We start from the raw sequence: 24312 nt of genomic DNA on the forward strand, positions 1-24312 counted from the left end.
GAGCAGGAGTGACCATTGCTGGGTGACACTGTTCCCAGTTGATGACTTCATACAGCCGAGAGTTACCATCAATGTTAGTTTTGGGGTTAACCCCATCCCCCCAAAATGTAGGCGTAAAATACACTTTTATTGAATTGAAGCAGAAGTCTGTCTGTGCAGGTTAATATTGAGAACTGCTGGGACGGTTATTGATGCAGTTTGCCTCCTCATGTGTACGTATCCTCTTTCCATATGTACCTCTGCGCCCTGCCTCCTCATGTGTACGTATCCTCTTCCCATATGTACCTCTGCGCCCTGCCTCCTCATGTGTACGTATCCTCTTCCCATATGTACCTCTGCGCCCTGCCTCCTCATGTGTACGTATCCTCTTCCCATATGTACCTCTGCGCCCTGCCTCCTCATGTGTACGTATCCTCTTCCCATATGTACCTCTGCGCCCTGCCTCCTCATGTGTACGTATCCTCTTCCCTATGTACCTCTGCGCCCTGCCTCCTCATGTGTACGTATCCTCTTCTCATATGTACCTCTGCGCCCTGCCTCCTCATGTGTACGTATCCTCTTTCCATATGTACCTCTGCGCCCTGCCTCCTCATGTGTACGTATCCTCTTTCCATATGTACCTCTGCGCCCTGCCTCCTCATGTGTACGTATCCTCTTTCCATATGTACCTCTGCGCCCTGCCTCCTCATGTGTACGTATCCTCTTTCCATATGTACCTCTGCGCCCTGCCTCCTCATGTGTACGTATCCTCTTCCCATATGTACCTCTGCGCCCTGCCTCCTCATGTGTACGTATCCTCTTCCCATATGTACCTCTGCGCCCTGCCTCCTCATGTTGTACCTCTCCCCTCCCCATATGTACCTCTGCGCCCTGCCTCCTCATGTGTACGTATCCTCTTCCCATATGTACCTCTGCGCCCTGCCTCCTCATGTGTACGTATCCTCTTCCCATATGTACCTCTGCGCCCTGCCTCCTCATGTGTACGTATCCTCTCCCCATATGTACCTCTGCGCCCTGCCTCCTCATGTGTACGTATCCTATTCCCATATGTACCTCTGCGCCCTGCCTCCTCATGTGTACGTATCCTATTCCCATATGTACCTCTGCGCCCTGCCTCCTCATGTGTACGTATCCTCTTCCCATATGTACCTCTGCACCCTGCCTCCTCATGTGTACCTCTCCCCTCCCCATATGTACCTCTGCGCCCTGCCTCCTCATGTGTACGTATCCTCTTCCATATGTACCTCTGCGCCCTGCCTCCTTATGTGTACGTATCCTCTTCCCATATGTACCTCTGCGCCCTGCCTCCTTATGTGTACCTATCATCTCCCCTCCCCATATGTACCTCTGCGCCCTGCCTCCTCATGTGTACGTATCCTCTTCCCATATGTACCTCTGCGCCCTGCCTCCTCATGTGTACGTATCCTCTTCCCATATGTACCTCTGCACCCTGCCTCCTTATGTGTACCTATCATCTCCTTTCCCATATGTACCTCTGCGCCCTGCCTCCTCATGTGTACGTATCCTCTTCCCATATGTACCTCTGCGCCCTGCCTCCTTATGTGTACCTATCATCTCTTTTCCCATATGTACCTCTGCGCCCTGCCTCCTCATGTGTACATATCATCTTCCCATATGTACCTCTGCCTCCTTATGTGTACCTATCCTCTCCCCTCCCCATATGTACCTCTGCACCCTGCCGTGTCGTGTGTACCTATCATCTCCCCTCGTGTGCCTATCTTCTCCCCTCCCTATATGTACCTCTGCGCCCTGCCTCCTCATGTGTACCTATCCTCTCGTCTCCCCATATGTACCTCTGCACCCTGTCCCTCATGTGTACCTATCATCTCCCCTCCCTATATGTATATCTGCAACCTGCCTCCTTATGTGTACCTATCATCTCCCTCCCCATATTTACCTCTAGACCCGGCCTCACTTATACCCCTTTCAGACTGCAAATTCCAGGTCACACCCAGGATTGGGACATGGGTCAGTCCCTGGTGCAATCCGGCATTTGCGGTCTGAAAGCTCCCGCAGCTCCCCCCCCCCCCCCACCCCACTGGCAGCCGCTCTTCCCTGTCTGGGGTGTCGCTGTCTGCTGTGGTGTTTCTAGACCTGTGCTAGAAGCACTACAGCAGACAGTGACACCCCAGGCAGGGAACAGGAACTGTATGGGTTTTCAAAGATAGCGGGTGCTAGAACACTATATCCTAATCTATTTCTCCCTTCTAGTTTTTAGGATCTCCCCTTACAATAAACTGATTAGAGGACCCACTTCTAAATGACGGTAACTATATTTTTAATATACACAGGTGATAATACATTAACAGAGAAATACTTACTACATACATATCTATAGATATCAAATGCATATAACAGACATAATACATGGTGTGTATCCCGTATCCAAAATGCTTGGGACCGGAAGAATTTTGGATAATGGATTATTCTGCATTTCAGAATAATTTTTTATTTCAATGAGGTATCTTGCATTTATGTTGTACATACACATGAAATACACACAAATATATTGTATTTGGGCATTAAACAAGGTTTCAAAGCATGAAACAAAATTTGCGTACAATCTCAGGTACTGAATTTGAATGCCAATTAATCATTTTCTTGCACATATTTAGTGCCGGTTACATATCATGTCCCCAGTAGTACCAATTACATATCATGTCTCTAATATTGCCAGTTACAGATCATGTCCTCAGTAGTGCCAGTTACATATCATGTCCCCAATAGTGCCAGTTACATATCATGTCCCCAATAGTGCCAGTTACATATCATGTCTCTAATATTGCCAGTTACAGATCATGTCCTCAGTAGTGCCAGTTACATATCATGTCCTCAGTAGTGCCAGTTACATATCATACCTTCAGTAGTGCCAGTTACATATCATGTCCTCAGTAGTGCCAGTTACATATCATGTCCCCAGTAGTGCCAATTACATATCATGTCCTCAGTAGTGCCAGTTACATATCATGTCCCCAGTAGTGCCAGTTACATATCATGTCCCCAGTAGTGCCAGTTACATATCATGTCCCCAGTAGTGCCAGTTACATATCATGTCCCCAGTAGTGCCAGTTACATATCATGCCCCCAGTAGTGCCAGTTACATATCATGCCCCCAGTAGTGCCAGTTACATATCATGCCCCCAGTAGCGCCAGTTACATATCATGCCCCCAGTAGCGCCAGTTACATATCATGCCCCCAGTAGCGCCAGTTACATATCATGCCCCCAGTAGCGCCAGTTACATATCATGCCCCCAGTAGCGCCAGTTACATATCATGCCCCCAGTAGCGCCAGTTACATATCATGCCCCCAGTAGCGCCAGTTACATATCATGCCCCCAGTAGCGCCAGTTACATATCATGCCCCCAGTAGCGCCAGTTACATATCATGCCCCCAGTAGCGCCAGTTACATATCATGTCCCCAGTAGCGCCAGTTACATATCATGTCCCCAGTAGCGCCAGTTACATATCATGTCCCCAGTAGCGCCAGTTACATATCATGTCCCCAGTAGCGCCAGTTACATATCATGTCCCCAGTAGGTTTTTAGGAAAACAAAAATGGTACTTGTGTATTATCACGGCGCCCATTGCATCGCATACCTTATTTAGTGGTATGCGATGCGATATTCGCGTTAAATGACCCGCATTGTACAATTAAATATTGCATCGCATGCCAGCAAAATGGCATGCGATGCGATTTTTAATTGCACAAGCACCCTGATGGGTGCTTACAATGTAAAATGCACCCCCATTGTCAACGCGACCCCCACTATCCACGCCAACCTGAAGCGTGGCGAGCGCAGCGGTTCGCGTCCTCCGACCTTTTCATACCCCACTATCCACGTCGGCGTGGAGTTGATTTAAGAATACATGTTAAGTCGTCCGCTCGCCGCGCTTCGTGCTCGGTTGCTTGTACAATTAAAAATCGCATCGCATGCCGCTATATTGCATGCGATGCGATGAGATGCTCTTCGGTGAAAATCGCGGGAGCCGTGATAATACACAAGTACCAAAAAAATATTTTTTTTTTTTTTTTTTTACTTTCTGAAATGTATGGTTTTCGGAATAATTTGGATAATGGATAATCAACCTGTAATAACTTTCAATTGCATACAATAAATAATACATTCTTAAAACTGTGTTCTAGCTTTTGTCCAATATTAATAAAGCTGGTATTTTTACTTGATGGGATGAGCAATTAATCGCTCCACTTCCCCAGCTTATCAGTCAACATAGTTACTATCTTATAGTCTGTCGTTCAATTAGCTTAAATCTTAAACTGTGGCTCCCGAGGCAGGTTTTTTATTTTTTTTGTATAATCTGTTTTTATTTTATTTTTTAAAATTTTAGAAAACCTAAAACAATCCAGTGTGCAATTGAAATAGGAATAGGAACTGAAATTGTCCCCAAAAAAAACCCATATAGCACTACATACATCCAACATAATAAAACCAAACAGTACCTATTTAATCGGTAAACAATGAATCAAATCCAGTACTGTCTAACTTTTACATAGCATATTTTAAGGGGTTCAAGTGGGGGTGGGATAAGATGAAAGAAATTGACCTACAAGAAAGAATTAAAACAGAATAGCTTAAGGCTGTGATTTTCTACCTTTTTAAACCCATGGCACGCTAAACAAGATTTTAAAGGCACACCATCCTTTATCAAATATAATACCAAATATCGACATTTAATATATGTTAATATGTTGTTATTCCTCTTAAAATTAGTAAAAATAGCAGTGCCAGCTACACAGGATACTGTCCCCCCAGCAGTGCCAGCTACGCAGGATACTGTCCCCCCAGCAGTGCCAGCTACGCAGGATACTGTCCCCCCAGCAGTGCCAGCTACGCAGGATACTGCCCCCCCAGCAGTGCCAGCTACGCAGGATACTGTCCCCCCAGCAGTGCCAGCTACGCAGGATACTGTCCCCCCAGCAGTGCCAGCTACGCAGGATACTGCCCCCCCCCCCCCCCCCCCAGCAGTGCCAGGTACATAAATGCCTCCACAGTTCCAGATACACATGTTTCCAGAGTGCCAGATATGCCCCGACAGTACCTATGCCGGCAACGACGGAGGGGGGAGTGCGGTGGGCTGCCAGCGGACTAAAGCTGGACTTCTCAGTGATCGTTGAGCGGTGTCAGTGTCTGTTGTCAGATGCTGGTGCCACACAGCACACACAGAGCAGTTTAGTAGGCTGGCTCCAGGCTCCAATATGGCGGCGCCAGCGTGTGGCATCCGTCAAGGGTGGCACCCAGTGTGACCACTCAATACAAACATGCCTGGAGCTGGCCCTGGCTGCAGGTCAGGCGGGCGGCGGCACACCTAGCAACTGGTCTGTGTGCCGTGGTACTCCAGTTGAAAAAGGCTGGCCTAAGGGTAAGGTATTGGTGATATCCCGATCTCTCGTAGAGGAAAGATAATCTTTCTATGCAGAAGATGATTTATAGTCTAGCCATAGCAGCCAGGTAGTAGAGAATTCAAGTACGTTTTTATCTTTAGAGGTCAATAGGTTGTAGTCCATAGTCATATGGACTCTAGAGAACCAAGCTTTACGAGTGGGAGGGGTGGTGGATCGCTATAATGTGGGGATTATAGCTTGTGCAGCATTAATAAGGTGGCAAAGTGAGGACGTTTTCTAGTTTGACAAAGACAATAGTCAAAAAGCCGGGATAGTGGTAATTGTAGTGCGTAAGATATCAGAGGAAATGGCCATAACATCAACCCAGTATGATGTAATTGAAGGGCAGCTCCACCATACATGTAGTAGAGAACCTCTAGCGTTATGGCATCTGTCTGACCTCGCTGGATACATTGCGTGTAGGGGAGAGGGGTATCTATACCATCTCATTAGGAGTTTAGACTGAGTTTCTCTAACTTGTATACATACGGCGCTTGTCTGAGCTTTGAGAAATAGGAGTTCCTATTCCTTCTCTGTAAGCGAAATTCCCAAATCCCTTTCCCACGCTACTATAAAAGGCAGTTGCCTCTGAGAATCTGAGTCATGTAAAATTTTATACAAGGTAGAGATTGTGGGTGAAATTTAATAGGATGAGCGATTCAGAAAGTGAAACATTTGGTAAGAAATCTCCATTTTTTTTTTAAATCCCCTCAATCCCTCAAATATTACCCGTCGTGTCAGTCCGTCGGTCTGCTCTCACCTGGCTCACCTCTTTAATCTTTCCCTATCCTCTGGGATCTTCCCCTCCTCCTTCAAACACGCTCTTGTCTCCCCAATTCTCAAAAAAAAAAAATCTGGACCCCAACTGTCCGTCCAACTACAGGCCCATCTCCCTCCTCCCTTTTGCCTCCAAGCTCCTAGAGTGTCTGGCCTATAATCGTCTCCTAAGCCACCTTACTGCTAACTCCATTCTAGACCCCCTCCAATCTGGGTTCTGCCCTTTACATTCCACTGAAACTGCCCTGGCCAAAGTCACTAACGATCTACTATAGACTAAATCCAAAGGCCTCTTCTCTATCCTCATCCAGCTTGATCTGTCGGCTGCCTTTGACACTGTTGACCACCCTCTCCTGCTCAACACCCTCCGCTCCTTTGGCATCACTGGCACGGTCTTCTCCTGGTTCACCTCATACCTCTCCGATCGCGCCTTCTCCATCTCCACTCCGAGCTCCTCCTCTCCTACTACCCCGCAGCTAGTTTGTGTTCCCCAAGGGTCAGTCCTTGGCCCTCTCCTCTTCTCCCTCTACACCACCTCTCTGGGCACCCTCATCAGCTCCTACGGCTTCCATTACCACCTTTATGCTGATGATACCCTAATCTATCTCTCCTCCCCCGACCTATCCCCATCACTCCTGTCCAAGGTCTCCGAATGCCTCACGGCCATCTCAGCCTGGATGACCCAACGCTTCCTGAAACTAAACATGGCTAAAACTGAACTTCTAATCTTCCATCCCCCGAACATCCCCTCTTCTCCCACTATCTCCATCAGCATTAGTGAAACCGAGATCACCTCCACTGACCAAACGCGCTGCCTCTGTGTCATCATTGACTTCTCCCTCTCTTTCACCCCCACATTCGTGCTCTCAGTCTTGCCGCTTTCACCTCCGCAACCTCTCGCGCATCAGACCATTCCTCTCCACTGACGCGACCAAAAATCTCATTCACTCTCTTGTCATCTCCCGTCTTGACTACTGCAACATCCTTCTTTCCGGGCTACCTCTCGCCCCTCTCCAATCCATTCTTAATGCCGCTGCTCATCTTTCTCTTCCGCAGCTCTACCTCCGCCTCCCCCCTCTGTCTATCTCTTCACTGGCTCCATATTCCTTTCCGAATTCTCTTTAAACTCCTCACCACCACCTACAAGGCTCTCTCGTCCTCCACAGCTCCTTACCTCTCTTCACTGATCTCTATCCACACTCCCTCCCGTCCTCTTCGCTCCACCGCCCTGACCTCTCACCTAATCACCCACTTCCGTGTCAAAGACTTCTCTCGCGCTGCCCCCAGCACTGGAACAACCTCCCACCACCCATCAGGCTTTCTGATTCCCTTACCTCCTTCAAGCGCTCCCACAAAACCCTCTTCTTCCGACTAGCCTATCCCTCCTCCTCCTAACCTCTTTCGCTCCTCCAATCCTGCCTACCCTACCCCTCCATCCGTTCCTACTTATCCTATTGTTTTTTGTTTGTCCACCCACCTCCTTTTTAGTCTGTTAACTCTTATGAGTAGGGCCCTCCTTCCTCACGTACTCACCCTACCTCTTTACCTCACCAGCGCTCCTGCCCTGTTCTTCCCTTCCTCTACTTTATCTTCAGTCTCCTCTACAATTTCGACACCTACTTCAAAACTGATGCTGATTTTAGTTATTCCAGCTATACCCCTATTTATGCTGTATTTTATCAACACACTCTGTACGTTACCTTGTAATTTGTTTTTGTTTGCTATGTACGGCGCTGCGGACACTTTATGGCGCCTTATAAATAAACAAACTACTACTAGTCTCCCGACTCCTAGTCCAATCCAAAACTCTATTGAGCAAAACTGCCTTGCAGTAATTTTTGACATCTGGGAGTTGGAAACCACTTGACTAAAAGATCTTGTCAATATTAATCAATTAATCCTAGGTCTCTTACGGGACCAGATTAATTGTTGGATAAGAGAGCCTATGGACTTGAACCAGGAGTCTGGGATCCAGACAGGCAAAGCCTGGAGTTTATAAAGTAATTTAGGGAGATTATACATCTTAAATATGTTCTACCAAGCCATGGAAATTGTTGGGAGTGCCACCTACTATAATCAGCTCTAAGTGTCTGAATTAGCGGAAGGAAATTTATGGATGTTACCCGAGATAAGTCCTTAGGAAGCTGGATTCCTAAGTAAGTGATATGAGAGGTTTTCCATACAAAGGGGAAAGAGGTTATTAACCTAGTTATCATCGGGTTTGAAATTGAAATGTTTAATGCACAGGATTTGGACAAATTGATCTTGAAAATGCAGAGTTTGCCAAATAAGTCAAGTTCCTTCATGAAATATGGAAGAGATGAATCAGGGTTCGCAATTATCGCCAAAATATCATCAGCGAACAGTTCTCGTGGTGACAACTGGTGTTTTCAATTATTATTATCGATGATTTATATGGTGCTACAAGGGTTTCACAGCGACTGACAATACATAGATGAGCAAAGAACAATACAGGAAAGATTGTGATTTACAGTACAAATGCAAATTAGGACAAGTATATGGTAAATAAAAGACCGTTGCTGCAGTGGACACTGATACAATTCTAACAGTGGCAGAGATATATTCTAAGAAAAGCACACGAGGAGAGAGCCCTGCTCATTAGAACTTACATTCGAAAGGTAAGGGGCAGTCAAACTGGGGTGACACAGCTGGGATACAAGTGAAAATAAACATTGGGTTAGGATGATAAATGGATAGATTTAATGAAGAAGTGGGTCGTCTGTGCCCATTTAAAGTTTTGTAGGGAGGTGGCAAGTCTGACAGGGAGGGGTAGTTATTTCCAGAGAGATGGAAAACAATGGGCAAAGTCATGGAGGCAGGAATGGGAGGAAGTAACAGTTTGCAGGAGAGGTGACATGCGTTTGTGGAGCGGAGAGGGCGGGTGGGAGTGTAAAGAGAGACAAGGTCAGATATGTAGGTGGGAGCACCTGAATATGTAGGTTAAGTGAAAATTTTAGTACAAATTTGACCTCAATATTAAGAGTATTCTGGTTGAGGTAATTACAGAAAGCCTGTAGCGACTGTTGTCCACCTCTCCACAGGAACAAGATATCGTCTAAGTATCTTTTCCAGGACACCAGGTTCACCCCAAATGGGTTGTGGGACCAGATAAAATCTTGCTCCCACTTCTCCATAAAGTTGTTCTCATAACTCGGGGCGAACCTGGTGCCCATATCCGTTCCTACCCTCTGCATAAAATACATATGGTCAAACATAAAATAATTGTTTGTGAGGATGAATCTAATCCCTTCTGTTAACAGGTTTTGGAGGGGTTCATTTAAATTGCTTTCTTATAGTGCTTTTGCTAATGCTCAATTATTGTGCACAGCAATTTTAACATCAGCTGTCACAAGGATGACATTTTCCTCCCACTAATCCGTAGGTAGGAAATTCAGTAAATCTTTGGTATCTTTAAGATGAGATGCATTTTTCTATACCAGCGGTTGCAGGAAGAAGTCAATGAACTGTGACATATTCACGTCACAGAGCCTACACCCAATACTATTGGGTGTCCCGGAAGGTTAACTGGGTCCTTATGAACTTTAGGCAGTAGGTAAAATGTCACTGCACCGCACCCCCAAACCCATCCCATAAACAGTAACAAATATGTCTGGGTCTAATAGCCCAGTGTAAGGCCACAATATAATGGCGTACAACATCTGAGAGACATCTTACTTGGAGATACCCCTGGCTTCTCCAATGGCACTCTGGAGTCAGCAATCCCTCCTAATGCTGACCCATCTATGCCTCTCAACACATTTATTGGCAGGCTGCTCAATCAGATTGTGATGTCACTCAGGTGCTAAAAGGGAGGGGTAATTCTGGTTAAGAAAAAACGTTTTGTATCACAGTTGCACACGGAGTGAGAAATAACACTAATGATCAGATTATTGGGAGGGGCTGGGGAAGACCCACACGGTCTTGGTGCATGTTGGCACCAATGACAAGTCAGTGGTAGATGGGATGTCCTCAAAAAAGACTTTAGGGATCTAGGCAATAAACTTAAGACGAGGACATCTAGGGTAATAATCTCAGAAATATTGCCTGTGCCACGAGCTAGCCCAGGGAGACAGTGGAAGATTAGGGAGGTTAACTTGTGGCTCAAAGACTAGTGCAGGAGGGAGGGATTTGAGTTCCTAGAAAACTGGGTGGATTTCTCGGTCAGATGACCTCTCTTCTGCCGCGACGGATTGCACCTGAACGAGGAGGGGGTAGGGGTGCTCGGGGGTAGAATGGTGGGAAGGCTTGAGGAGATTTTAAACTAGGAGGGTGGGTGAAGTAAAGACCTGATTTTTTTAGTCATTGTAAAGACCTGATTTTTAATTGTATAGTCAACCATGGGTGATTTCATACCCCCACTATCCAACTACGCATGGAGTTGATTTTATATAGTGTGGCGAGCCACCGAGCCCGAAGCGTGGCGAGCGCAGCAAGCCCCGTGAGGGGATGTGGATAACTTTACATGTATTCTGCGTCCCCTCGTGGGGCTCGATGCGCTCGCCACACTATATAAAATCTACTCCATGCGTAGTTGGATAGTGGGGGTATGAAATCACCCATGGGTGACTATACAATTAAAAATTGGGTCTTTACAATGAAAAATCGCATGGATTCAAGGGATGCCAATGTGATAGTGCCTCTTTACAAGACATTGGTGAGACCACAATTGAAGTATTGTGTTCAGTTCTGGGCACTGCACCTTAGGAATGACATAAATTAATTGGTACAGGGAAGGGCGACTAAGCTAGTAAAAGGTCTTGAATCACTAGAAAACAAAGATAGGTTAACCAGGCTGAATAGGTTTTCACTGGAGAAACGGAGGTTGAGAGGTGATAGGATTAGTATGTTCAAATACAGGATTGCTAATCATGGAACTGGGAGATGATTTGGTCACTAACAGGCCTATACTTAGGACACGCGGACATGTACTGAGGCTCGAGGAAAGGAAATTCCGTACTGAATTAAGAAGAGGATTCTTCACCATTAGAGCAGTAACATTCTGGAACTCATTGCCGGTGGGGGTGATTACAGCAACTACTGTTAATGAATTTAAATCAAAACTGGGTAAATTTTTGGCCACTAAGGGAATCCTATAGGTATGACTTATTCAAGTCAGTAGTTACAAGTCAGATAGGTTGAACTCGATGGACTAACGTCTTTTTTCAGCCTTAATTACTATGTTACTATAATACAGAGATCTTGGTTGCGTGTATCTGCAGATATAGGGCTAAGCCCCCAGGCCGTACGTCAAGGTGTCTGTGTCACTGGGGGTCCCTTAAAACTGGGTCTGGAGTTTGAGCCCCCATCATGCCAACACAGCCCGACCACTCCAGGGCAGCACACAAATGAAAATTAGTAGGGGTTAATAAGCACATAGGTGCTATGTAAGGAGGTGAAAGGTGTGATTAAAATAATACAAAAAATTACCTTGACCTCTGTAATTTTCCTTTTCCTGGAATGGAACCTTCTCCCTTCACAATCCTGTCCCTGTGTGACCAACTTTCCTCCGCTGTTCCCGTTTGCTGGCCACAGTGGTAGGCACAGCCTGGGACAACGGGTAACAATTAGTGCTGCTCACTCTGCTCTCGAAGGCTCCTCCTACAGGTGACTTCTCGCTTGCTAGACGGCACTTCTGTCAGCCCCTCCCTCCTGAACAGCACTGCTGACCTCACACTTCACCTCCATTGATGCCATTGCTGTCAGCTGTCTATAACTGCTTCAGTAAGCGGCGGCACTCCGCACCTTTGCTCTCTCGGCAGCAGCAGTGCTTGACTCCAGTGAGCGGCTCCTCCCTTCATTCGGCTGGGAGCTCCACTGTTCATGGCTCCCTCCTCTCCAGCCTGGCGGTGCTTTCATCAGGATCTCTTCTAAGCAGCTTCCTCTTCCCTGGCTAGGTGGTGCTTCTGTCAGCACCTCCCTCCTGAACAACACTGCTGACCTCACACTTCACCTCCCTTCTTAATGCCATTGCTGTCCGTTGTCTATAGCGGCTTCAGTAAGCGGCTGTGCTCCGCACCTTTGCTCTCTCTCGGTGGCTGCAGCAGTTGATTCCAGTGAGCGTCTCTTCCCTTAAGTCGGCTGGGAACGCCACTGTTTGTGGCTCCCTCCTCTCCATCCTGGAGGTGCTTTCATCAGGATCTCTTCTAAGCAGCTTCCTCTTCCCTGTCAGCGGCACCCTCTTGATAAGTTTGGTGGTGCTGCTGTCAGTGGGGGGCAGCAGCTTTTATTAGGCGACACAGGTGCCACTGTGTTTACAAGCTGCTGCTCCTACTGTGGGGGGCTCGGATACTTTGCAGCTCCCCTATTTATGTCAGGGCATGCTGGGACATGTAGTTCCACAACATCTGGAGGGCCGCAGTTTGAAGACCCATACTCTGGGGTGTACTCAGGGTTAAAGTCAGAAATGTGCATCTCTGCCCTAGATGATGTAGCCACAGAGCACCTAGAGCAGGGGTGGGGAACCTCCGGCCCGCGGGCCGGATACGGCCCCCGCACCCAGTATGTCCGGCCCGCCCACCTGCCTATATTACAGCCGCCCGGCCGCCTATATTTCATACCAGAAAGACGGTGGACAGAAAAAGGAATTTCTCTGTGTGGCGCACCAGAGAAAAAGGATTACATAAAATATAGCTTTTAATTTATTATTTTCTAAAAAAGAGCGAAATAAAAACACAAATTGACACATACATATACAAACATGTATTTAAAACGGGATAAAACTATCCCTGCAACGTGAGACCCCACTGTTGCCTGTACCTTCCAAATAGTATTTATATTTGTATTTTTAATGTAACAATTTTCTTCAAAATAAATGCATAGTTTTACACTGTTGTCTGTTTATTACACATGGGCATTGGTGGTTCGCAAATATGTTTCTCTGAAGTGGGTATCACAGTTTATTCGTTGACACTCACTGTGTCAGTATGTCAGTAAATCTGATTATTAGTATTCCTCTGTGATATACCAGGGTGGTAGAGAATTTTTACAGTCACTGGCTGTGATTTTAATAGTGTGTTCGGGGTTTTAACATATATACATATCCCCCGTAATTCTGCTGCTGAGAAACGAGACCTGAAGCAGACTGTGGTCTGTCTCCTGGTATCTCGTCTACGACGCAGTTTCTGTTGGCTGCCAGTGACTAACATGGAGGCTGCAACACCGGGGAAAGGATACCACCGGGTGTGCGCCTAAGTTAGCTGGGCACAGAGGTCGCGGTCACAGACGTCAAGTGCCGCGCCTCAGGTTCAGCCGCTACAGAGTGCGATGCACCACTTAAGTACTAAGCCCTATCTAAACAGATCAAAATGCATTCAAATTGGGGAAGGGAACAGGGGGTCAAACGGAGTGTTTGGTCAGCGCACACTTCGCTGGGGAGCTTAGTCAGGACCAACCTGGAGGGGTGGCCGGAAGCTGTTTAAATACCTGTACCGCTCATGAATATGCATGATTGGTTCATCAGGTGGAATTACTCGCTCGCACCTGTGTGCGATGTCACACCTTTATACACGTAATGGTCTATTTTTCTATCGTTTGGTGTGTTTAGTTGTCATTGTCTCAAGGGTATGTAATCCCAGAGGTGTATGATACGCTGAGGATCCTTTCCCGCATCAGTACAAAAGAAATACAATGAAATAAAATGGATATCTCCCAATGGATCTCTTGATTGTTATATTGTTTATTTGCGTACACACCGGGCAATTTCAGCCTAGGGTACACACCAGGTGATTTTTATTTTGTGTACACACCATGCAATTGCTTCCGATAGTACTTGCCATATAATTTGGCAACGATGAGATTTTATTATTGTCAATGAGATTTATTGACATTAGTCAATTTTTAAACAGAAGAGGAGGAAAATGAATAAGTAAAGTTTCCTGAGATAACGGGAGGTTCCTTTTAAGGAATAATCACAAGGATTGGGTCGTTTAACAAGTGCTACATAGGAGTGTATAATACAATGAGTGTCAGCATAGTGACATATACATATAATAGGAATGGTATTCCATAGATTCCAATGAAATATTTCTAAATGCAAATAGGAAAAACAGGAATTGAAAGAGGGGTCCATGTGGTAAGTATGATTGGTGCAGATAGTACCAATAAGGTGACAACGACGTGAAGCCAGACCAGCAGACATAGGATCTGCTGGTGTGTTGCTATCAAAAGGCAAGTGCGATCAAATAATATAAAGAAATAATATAAAGATCCCATGTATTCGGTGGTAAGTATAAGATTTGGATAATAGGCAAAAGACGTGAATGCGTTTCAGGAATGATGTGACAATTATCAAAATGAGGAAGAATAATGGTGTGGCGATTCGATCGCCGTGATCAGCATTAAATATCCCATAGGGGATAAATATAATATTGGGTAATTGTGTGACATAGACAATTGGGCATATATTCAAAAAGCAAAAAAAGAACAAGAAAAAGAAGGTGAATAATATAAAACAAAAACACACAGCACACTGTGGGAACCTCTTAATGCTAAGAGAAGATAGGGTGATAGAATAAATTCAATATTTTGCGGTCAAAATTACAGATTGTAATTGACTCAATCCTTGTAAGATTTTTTATGATAAAGAGATAGGATCTTATAGGAACACTGTATAATTGTTCTCTTCATTAAGTCCTCCCGGGGACATGGTTCCCATGAGGAAGATCAGGCGGGTTTCTTGCTTCAATAGTTCTCTATCCCAATCCCCCCTGCGTATATCCATCTCTATTTTGGCCATTCCAAAGACCTTTAGACCTTTGGGGCTGCCTTGGTGGTACCTTGAGAAGTGTTTCGCTACGGGGGTAAGGGTTTTAAAGTGTTGCTGATCCCTTGTGGCATTCTTGATACTGAGCAGATGTTCCGATATTCTCTTTTTTTAGAGGTCTACGGGTTTTGCCGATATAATGTTTGCCACAAGGGCATTCCAGATTATATATCACTCCCGCACTTTCACATGTGATGTATTTCTGGATCTTCCATTGTTTGTGTTATCTGTCTGTATAAGACTCTTGTGGTATCATGTACTGACATATTCTACAGGTTCCACATTTAAAAGAACCCTTTTTGGCAATTTTCGTTGTGGTCTCTTTAGTGAAGTGACTATGGACCAGTGTGTCCCGGAGGTTATTACTACGCCTCCAACTGATGTTGATTCTGTCTCCAAGTATGCCCTCAAGGTCTTTGTCTGATTTTAGAATATTGAGATGTCTGTCCTGCCACTCTTTGCAGAAAGTGCCAACAAACCGTATCTTCTCCATCGGTTCATTAGTAGTTCTGTCCTTAGGAACGAGGAGTTGTTCTCTCTTATACTGGTTGGCTTCTTTTTTTGCTTTGCGGATGCACCTTCTACTGTATCCCCTGTTCTCTAGTCTAAGGTCCAATTGTTCTGCCCTTTCTAGGTAGGTGGTCTCTTTGGAGCAATTTCGTCTGGTCCGCAGATATTCCCCTTTGGGTAATCCTTTAATCACTGGGGGAAAGTGGGCACTTGTATTATGGAGTAGGGAGTTGGTGGCAGTGGTCTTCCGGAACAAATCTGTTGACATTGACCAATATTGAATTTATTCTATCACCCTATCTTCTCTTAGCATTAAGAGGTTCCCACAGTGTGCTGTGTGTTTTTGTTTTATATTATTCACCTTCTTTTTCTTGTTATTTTTTTGCTTTTTGAATATATCCCCAATTGTCTATGTTACACAATCACCCAATATTATATTTATCCCCTATGGGATATTTAATGCTGATCACGTTGATCTAATCGCCACACCATTATTCTTCCTCATTTTGATAATTGTCACATCATTCCTGAAACGCATTAACGTCTTTTGCCTATTATCCACATCTTATACTTACCACCGAATACATGGGATCTTTATATTATTTCTTTATATTATTTGATCACACTTGCCTTTTGATAGCAACACACCAGCAGATCCTATGTCTGCTGGTCTGGCTTCACGTCGTTGTCACCTTATTGGTACTATCTGCACCAATCATACTTACCACATGGACCCCTCTTTCAATTCCTGTTTTTCCTATTTGCATTTAGAAATATTTCATTGGAATCTATGGAATACCGTTCCTATTATATGTATATGTCACTATGCTGACACTCATTGTATTATACACTCCTATGTAGCACTTGTTAAACGACCCAATCCTTGTGATTATTCTTTAAAAGGAACCTCCCGTTATCTCAGGAAACTTTACTTATTCATTTTCCTCCTCTTCTGTTTAAAAATTGACTAATGTCAATAAATCTCATTGACAATAATAAAATCTCATCGTTGCCAAATTATATGGCAAGTACTATCGGAAGCAATTGCATGGTGTGTACACAAAATAAAAATCACCTGGTGTGTACCCTAGGATGAAATTGCCCGGTGTGTACGCAAATAAACAATATAACAATCAAGAGATCCATTGGGAGATATCCATTTTATTTTATTGTATTTCTTTTGTACTGATGCGGGAAAGGATCCTCAGCGTATCATACGCCTCTGTAGTGTTCCCGCTAGGCTGTTTTAGCGGGGCGCTGCGCCCTGCCCGATTTTTAAAGGGCAAAATGCGCCCTGCCCCATTAGCAGCGCCCCGCTAAATCAGCCTGCATTCTGCCCGCCGGAGTGCCCGGGCCGTCGCATCGCTGAAGGGGGCTTGCCCGGCCATGGCTACGTCCCGGCAGCTCAGTGACGTAGTCATGGCCGGGCAAGCCCCTTCATCGATGCGGCGGCCCGGGCACGCCTCCTGGGGTGACGTGGCAGCCCGGGCACGCCTCCTGGGGTGACGTGGCGGCCCGGGCACGCCTCCTGGGGTGACGTGGCGGCCCGGGCACGCCCCCTAGCGTGACGCGGCAGCCCGGGCACGCCCCCTAGCGTGACGCGGCGGCACGGGCACGCCCCCTGCCGTGACGCGGCAGCCCGGGCACGTCCCCCGCCGTGACGTCGGCGTGCCCGGTCCGCCAAACCAGCGCCCTGCCCCCCCATAATTCCTAGGGGGAACACTACTCTGGGATTACATACCCTTGAGACAATGACAACTAAACACACCAAACGATAGAAAAATAGACCATTACGTGTATAAAGGTGTGACATCGCACACAGGTGCGAGCGAGTAATTCCACCTGATGAACCAATCATGCATATTCATGAGCGGTACAGGTATTTAAACAGCTTCCGGCCACCGCTCCAGGTTGGTCCTGACGAAGCTCCCCAGTGAAGTGTGCGCTGACCAAACACTCCGTTTGACCCCCTGTTCCCTTCCCCAATTTGAATGCATTTTGATCTGTTTAGATAGGGCTTAGTACTTAAGTGGTGCATCGCACTATGTAGTGGCTGAACCTGAGGCGCGGCACTTGACGTCCGTGACCGCGACCTCTGTGCCCAGCTAACTTAGGCGCACACCCGGTGGTATCCTTTCCCCGGTGTTGCAGCCTCCGTGTTAGTCACTGGCGGCCAACAGAAACTGCGTCGTAGACGTGATACCAGGAGACAGACCACAGTCTGCTTCGGGTCTCGTTTCTCAGCAGCAGAATTACGGGGGATATGTATATATGTTAAAACCCCGAACACACTATTAAAATCACAGCCAGTGACTGTAAAAATTCTCTACCACCCTGGTATATCACAGAGGAATACTAATAATCAGATTTACTGACTTACTGACACAGTGAGTGTCAACGAATAAACTGTGATACCCACTTCAGAGAAACATATTTGCAAACCACCAATGCCCATGTGTAATAAACAGACAACAGTATAAAACCAAGCATTTATTTTGAAGAAAATTGTTACATTAAAAATACAAATATAAATACTATTTGGAAGGTACAGGCAACAGTGGGGTCTCACGTTGCAGGGATAGCTTTATCCCGTTTTAAATACATGTTTGTGTATGTATGTGTCAATTTGTGTTTTTATTTCGCTCCTTTTTAGAAAATAATAAATTAAAAGCTATATTTTATGTAATCCTTTTTCTCTGGTGCGCCACACAGAGACATTCCTTTTTCTGTCCACCGTCTTTCTGTCATTATCTGATGTCCAGTGGCGGCACACCCTCTTGTTAGTATCTATAATAATTTGTACTATACCACAAGTGAGGGGTCATACATTTCATTTCAAAAATTCTCTCCAGTGCGATTGGTCCCTGCTTTTCTTTATATTTCATTCCAGCCGCCGGGGATGGCTGCTGCTGCCGCCGCCGGGGAGATGTGCATAAGACGCGCCTGCCAATCACTGCCGGCGCATCCCCTCCACAGCCACTGTGATTGGCGGGCGCGACTTCTACACATCTCCCCGGCGGCAGCAGTAGCAGCCATCCCCGGCGCCTGGTATGTAATATAGGATGGAGGGCGGGCGGGCGGATGATAATACATCAGTAATATAGGCGGGCGGGCGGCTGATACATCAGTTATATAGGCGGGCGGGCAGCTGATTAATCGGTAATATAGCCGGGCGGGTGGTGGGGGACATGTGCAGAAGACGCGCCCGCCAATGCTGCTTCTCTCACCCTCCCTTCCCCTGTGACTGACACATCCAGGGGTTGTCATTTACCCCTGGATTCACCCCCAAACAGGTTAATGTGATTATATCTGATTCTCATAATCAGACATAATCACATTAACCTGTTTGGGGGTGACACCCCCCCTTCCTACACACTGTCACTTTTTATGGTGTCTCTGCCCACATGTATATGTCGCTGCCCTGTGTATAATGCCCACATGTATATGTCGCTGTCAGTGTGTATAAGCCCACATGTATATGCCGCTGCCCGTGTGTATAATGCCCACATGTATATGTCGCTGCCCGTGTGTATAATGCCCACATGTATATGCCGCTGCCCGTGTGTATAATGCCCACATGTATATGCTGCTGCCCTGTGTATAATGCCCACATGTATATGCCGCTGCCAGTGTGTATAAGCCCACATGTATATGCCGCTGCCTGTGTGTATAATGCCCACATGTATATGCCGCTGCCAGTGTGTATAATGCCCACATGTATATGTCGCTGCACTGTGTATAATGCCCACATGTATATGCCGCTGCCCTGTGTATTATGCCCACATGTAAATGCCGCTGCCCTGTGTATTATGCCCACACGTATATGCCGCTGCCCTGTGTATAATGCCCACATGTATATGCCGCTGCCCTGTGTATTATGCCCACATGTATATACCGCTGCCCTGTGTATTATGCCCACATGTATGTGCCGCTGCCCTGTGAATAATGCCCACATGTATATGCCTCTGCCCTGTGTATAATGCCCACATGTATATGCCGCTGCCCTGTGTATTATGCCCACATGTATATGCTGGTGCCAGTGTGTATAATGCCCACATGTATATGCCGGTGCCAGTGTGTATAATGCCCACATGTATATGCCGCTGCCCTGTGTATAATGCCCACATGTATATGCCGCTGCCAGTGTGTATAATGCCCACATGTATATGCCGCTGCCAGTGTGTATAATGCCCACATGTATATGCCGCTGCCAGTGTGTGTCTTGTATCACTGGGGTGGGATCTAAGCTATCTTGTGACACCCTGATGCTGAGCTGTCTGGAAAATTCCACTGAACTGGTTTACTTCCTAAAGAAAGCTATTTTCATGGCATACATGGCTGTGGTCGGCCATTTCCTTTAAGCACCCAGCTTGCTTCTTCCTCTTTCATACAGTCTGTGGTCGGCCATTTCCTTTGAGCACTAAACTTGCTACTTCCTCTAGGTTCAGTTTCATAGACTTAGCAGAAACAGTTATTCAATACAGAGGCTAAATGTTTCCCAGACAAAATGGATTCTTAAAGGCTATATAATCTCAGATGATTAAACATAATCATTTATAAACATATAGTCAAGTATAAGGGGGGGTTAATAACGCTATCAAATGCCCACATGTATATGCCGCTGCCAGTGTGTATTATGCCCACATGTATATGCCGCTGCCCTTGTGTATTATGCCCACATGTATATGCCAGTGCCCTGTGTATAATGCCCACATGTATATGCCGCTGCCAGTGTGTATAATGCCCGCATGTATATGCCGCTGCCCTTGTGTATAATGCCCACATGTATATGCTGCTGCCAGTGTGTATAACGCCCACATCTTTATGCCGCTGCCCTGTGTATAATGCCCACATGTATATGCCGCTGCCCTGTGTATAATGCCCACGCGAACGCCGCAGGGAGCCTGAGGACGGTGGCAGGCAGAGAGATGGAAGTCTCTCTGCCTGCCGCAGAACGTTTGTGGGGGGGAGGTGGGCTCCCCGGGTGCCAGGCAGCACATGCTGCCCCCCGGGGGTGCCAGCAGGGGACCGCGTATATTCACTACACCCGATCGTAACGATCGGGTGCAGTTAATATATGAATATCTAATGAGCGGCTTGGCTCTGGCGCCCCCTGCTGGCTGCTGTGTAAAAAAAAGATAGATATATATTTTTTTATTAAATATATATTCATGTGCTTACAGCACATGAATAAAAATAGCATGCCCCTCCTCAGAATAAAATTCCTGATTTTTTGACACCAAATGCAACTGCAACTGCCATGAGGCAGACAAACTCTAGCAACTGCCATGAGGCAGACAAACAACAAGATACACAGTACTAGTAAGTATGGGATGAGGCCTGCACTCTGGCAGCCTGACCAATACCATCTCGAGACATGACCTTGAGCTTCAGTTGGTGCTGTGAGAATACCAACAGCAGAGGGTACTGAAAGGTGCGACCTCCCCCACCAAGGGCCTTATTCTAGTTCACTCTTAGAGGCACATTCCTTCTTAGCTGGACAAAACCATGTGCACTGCAGGGGGGCAGATGTAACATGTGCAGAGAGATTTAGCTTTGGGTGAGTTATTTTGTTTCTGTGCAGGGAAATACTGACGGCTTTATTTTAACACTGCAATAAAGCTCTTATTTTGAAGAAAACCCCCACCCAAATCTAATTCTCTGCACATGTTACATCTGCCCCACCTGCAATGTACATGGTTTTGTCCAGGTAAGAAGGAATTTGCCTCTAAAAATGAACTAGAATAAGGCCCCATGTGTGGGGAGGCTGCTGGTACTCACAGAAGCTGAACACAGACTGGAAGTAATGATTCTCTGCTACATAGAGGATTTTAGACACACAGCAGGTATGCTTGCACTTGCAAGACTCCTCAGACACAGGCTGGAATAACCTGAACTATGGAGTATACGCAGACAGTTGTTAGCTAGGAATCTGAGAATGTCTAGGAATATGGAATAAACCAGGAACCAGCAGAATACTATGAGTTTCATAGGAATACTAAGGACTTGAACAAGACTGAGACATTACTGCAACAAGACTGTAACCGGCAGGTTCTCAGTGCAGACAGGATACCTATATACCAAGAGGCCTAGCAGGCAGCCACACACAAATACCAAGGTATGCATGAAAATCAAGCCAGGTGGATCAGCATTATTAGTATTTCTGCGGATTAGCGGAGGCTTGCATGATTTTGGTATTATAGAGTTTGGAGAAATGGAGGAGGTTGATCAGAGAGAGTTAACCACTTAAGTCTTATGCCCGGAGATTTCTCGGGCTCAGCTGCGCTGCCGCAGCCGGCTGTCCCGGAAAATCTCCAGGCATACCACTGAAATGACGGTGTGCACCAGTGGTGTCCAGGTGTGCACCACTGGCGCATCACCTTTCCGGGCACCCCCCAGTGGCCACTCTAATGTCCCCTCGACCCCCCTCAACTCTGGCAATTGTACGCCGGAGCTCCCTGCCCCCCGCCGCCATTAGTTGTAGTGAGATTGACAGGCGGCAGGTTCGGAGGGGACTCGAGAGTTCAGGCACCGGAGTCCTCCCGAGCAGCCGCGAAACATCCCTGAGCCTGCCGCCTGTGTGATCACACTGACAGGCGGCTGGGGCAGGGGAGCTCCGGCGTACTAACGCTTGAGCAAAGGGGAGGGGGAGCAGCCTCTGACGACCTGTGGTGAGTTTTGCTGGGGCAGGACAAACCTGGTAGGTTTATCCTGCCCCAGCAATACCCACCACTCAAGGGGTTAATGGAGTGTTAAGGTGACCATACATCTACAGATTTATCTTCAGAGGCTGGTTGGAACAAAAATCTGGTAATTTCTGAATGACAGTTTGTAATTTTTCCAGCATATCCAAGCAACTGGTCAACTGTCATTTGCTCTCATCCATAACAATGTTTTTGTTCCAACCGGCCAGATCTGAAGATACATTTGTAGGTGTATGGCCAGCTTAAGTGAATTAAGAAACAGTTTATATCCTGGTAAATACAAGATCAAGGCAGTTGCCCTCTGTGTCAGTAGAGGAGTCAGACCATTGGGTGAGGTATTTAGAGGCATGAGGAGAAAGTGGATTATCAATAGCAATATTGAAATCACCCATAAAGATGGTGGAGATGTCAGAAGATAAGTGTGGGAGCCAGACAGATAAATCTTCCAGAAATTGTTCTTTAGGAAGCTCAGGTGGGCGATAGATATCTGCGACCCGCAGAGAGACAGGGGTGAAAACACTGATCGAGTGAACTTCAAATTATGTCAATGTGAGCGATGGAATCAGTGGTAGGACTGTGTATGTGCACAACTGGGACAGTAATATACCTACCCCACCTCCTTTACTATTACCAGGCCTGGAGGTGTGAGTGAAGTGGAAACCACCATGTGACAGTGCTGCAGGGGAGGCCATGTCTGATTGTGTGAGCCAGGTCTCTGTAATGGCCAGCAGGTCGAAGTTGCCAGAGATGAAGTGGTCGTGGACTGATGTTAGTTTGTTGCAAACAGAGCGTACATTGAATAAGGCACATTTTAGTGACTTGGAGGGTGATGCGATCCATGTGATATTTATGAGTTTAGCTAGATTTCTGTATTATTTTGAACTGAATGTGAGTGGGGCAGGCGGTTATGGCCTGGATTTGTGGATAGATCACCAGCTAATGAAAGCAGAAGACCTAAATAAATGTTAGTGGAGGCTCCCCTGATCGATTCAGTGCTGTTTCACTATGCAGGTGCCTTCACACTCCCACCCCCTCCTCGCTAACTCAGTCTACCAGTAATGTCTATAGCCCTTGGCAGTGGAGTCTGCAGAGGGGTAAGCACTTGCTAGGACTTCTTACCCAACTTCTCCCCACAGACCTTAGCCAGCGCTATTTATAACTCAGTGTCTACAGCTGCACTGGCTAGCTCAGGAGGTGAGTACTGGAAGGAGCGAACAGCTGTTTGACCAACTGTGTGCTTGGACAGCCCTTTTATAGTCAGCCCCGAGGGTCAGCTGGTAGGTCTCGAGGACAGCTGGGTTCCTGCTCAGCCCTTGCGACTCTTTTGCCGCCGAGAACACGCGCCCCTGTCAGCTGCATTTGATTGGCAGCTGTCATTGAAACACCTCAGGAGGCTATTCTACACTGTTCCACCAATGTATTTACACAAACATGCACAATATGAATAACCTAGCCACTGTCACCAATGCACAACATCACAAATAAATGCAATATATTATACAGAACATTTATATACTTCATTTCTCTTTCATCCAGCAGGGGCCACTGGCATTCACAATGGGTAATAGAGCTGGCTTGCTGCGAGCTAGGCACACTTCTAAAAAAAAACTTACGAAAAGCCTGGCTCCTTTCCTCAGCAACCCCCCAGTTAGATTTTTGTGCCTGAGGGAGCTAGACACAGTGGAGCACTGCTCCAAATTAGCTTGCACAAATTATATATATTATTTTTACTTCTCTTTTTTTTTTTTTTTTCACTTTCTAGAGTGATCTAAGTGCAGCCCTTCCCAGCTTCTTTAAAAGTTTGGGTCCGGGTCTTCAGCACCCTGGCCAGAAGCCAACCATCGGTCAGGGTGGAATTGGCAGAGCGCCGTCGGGCTGAGCCAGCATGGGCATCATCCCTTACAAAATCAGTTGATCACTTAATGACAACCCTCACTACGGCCCCTAAGACTGACCGTTAGGGCCAAATGGCCTCTCCCACTTGTTGATGATTCTGTGAATGAGGCTTGTCCTCAAGAGGGGGAAGAATGGGAGGAGGTCCATGAGGATATCCAGATGGAGCCAGAACCAGTAAGTTCTGGGGTAGAGTCACTTATCCAAGCGGTACGCCAGGTT

General features: G+C 46.4%; 1 protein-coding gene across 1 annotated transcript in view; it reads left to right on the forward strand.

The window, feature by feature from the left end:
• The first annotated feature begins 2214 nt into the window (after window positions 1–2214).
• The window catches only part of LOC146051636 (uncharacterized), a 42864-nt gene continuing 20766 nt past the window's right edge, over window positions 2215–24312 (forward strand). The window contains exon 1 of the mRNA XM_083167901.1: window positions 2215–2287. The gene's annotated coding sequence lies outside the window, so the exon portion shown is untranslated. The remainder of the gene's footprint in view (window positions 2288–24312) is intronic.

The sequence above is a fragment of the Crinia signifera genome, unplaced genomic scaffold, assembly GCF_055691185.1.
Source record: "Crinia signifera unplaced genomic scaffold, ASM5569118v1 HAP2_SCAFFOLD_104, whole genome shotgun sequence".
In the NCBI taxonomy this organism is placed as follows: Eukaryota; Metazoa; Chordata; class Amphibia; order Anura; family Myobatrachidae; genus Crinia; species Crinia signifera.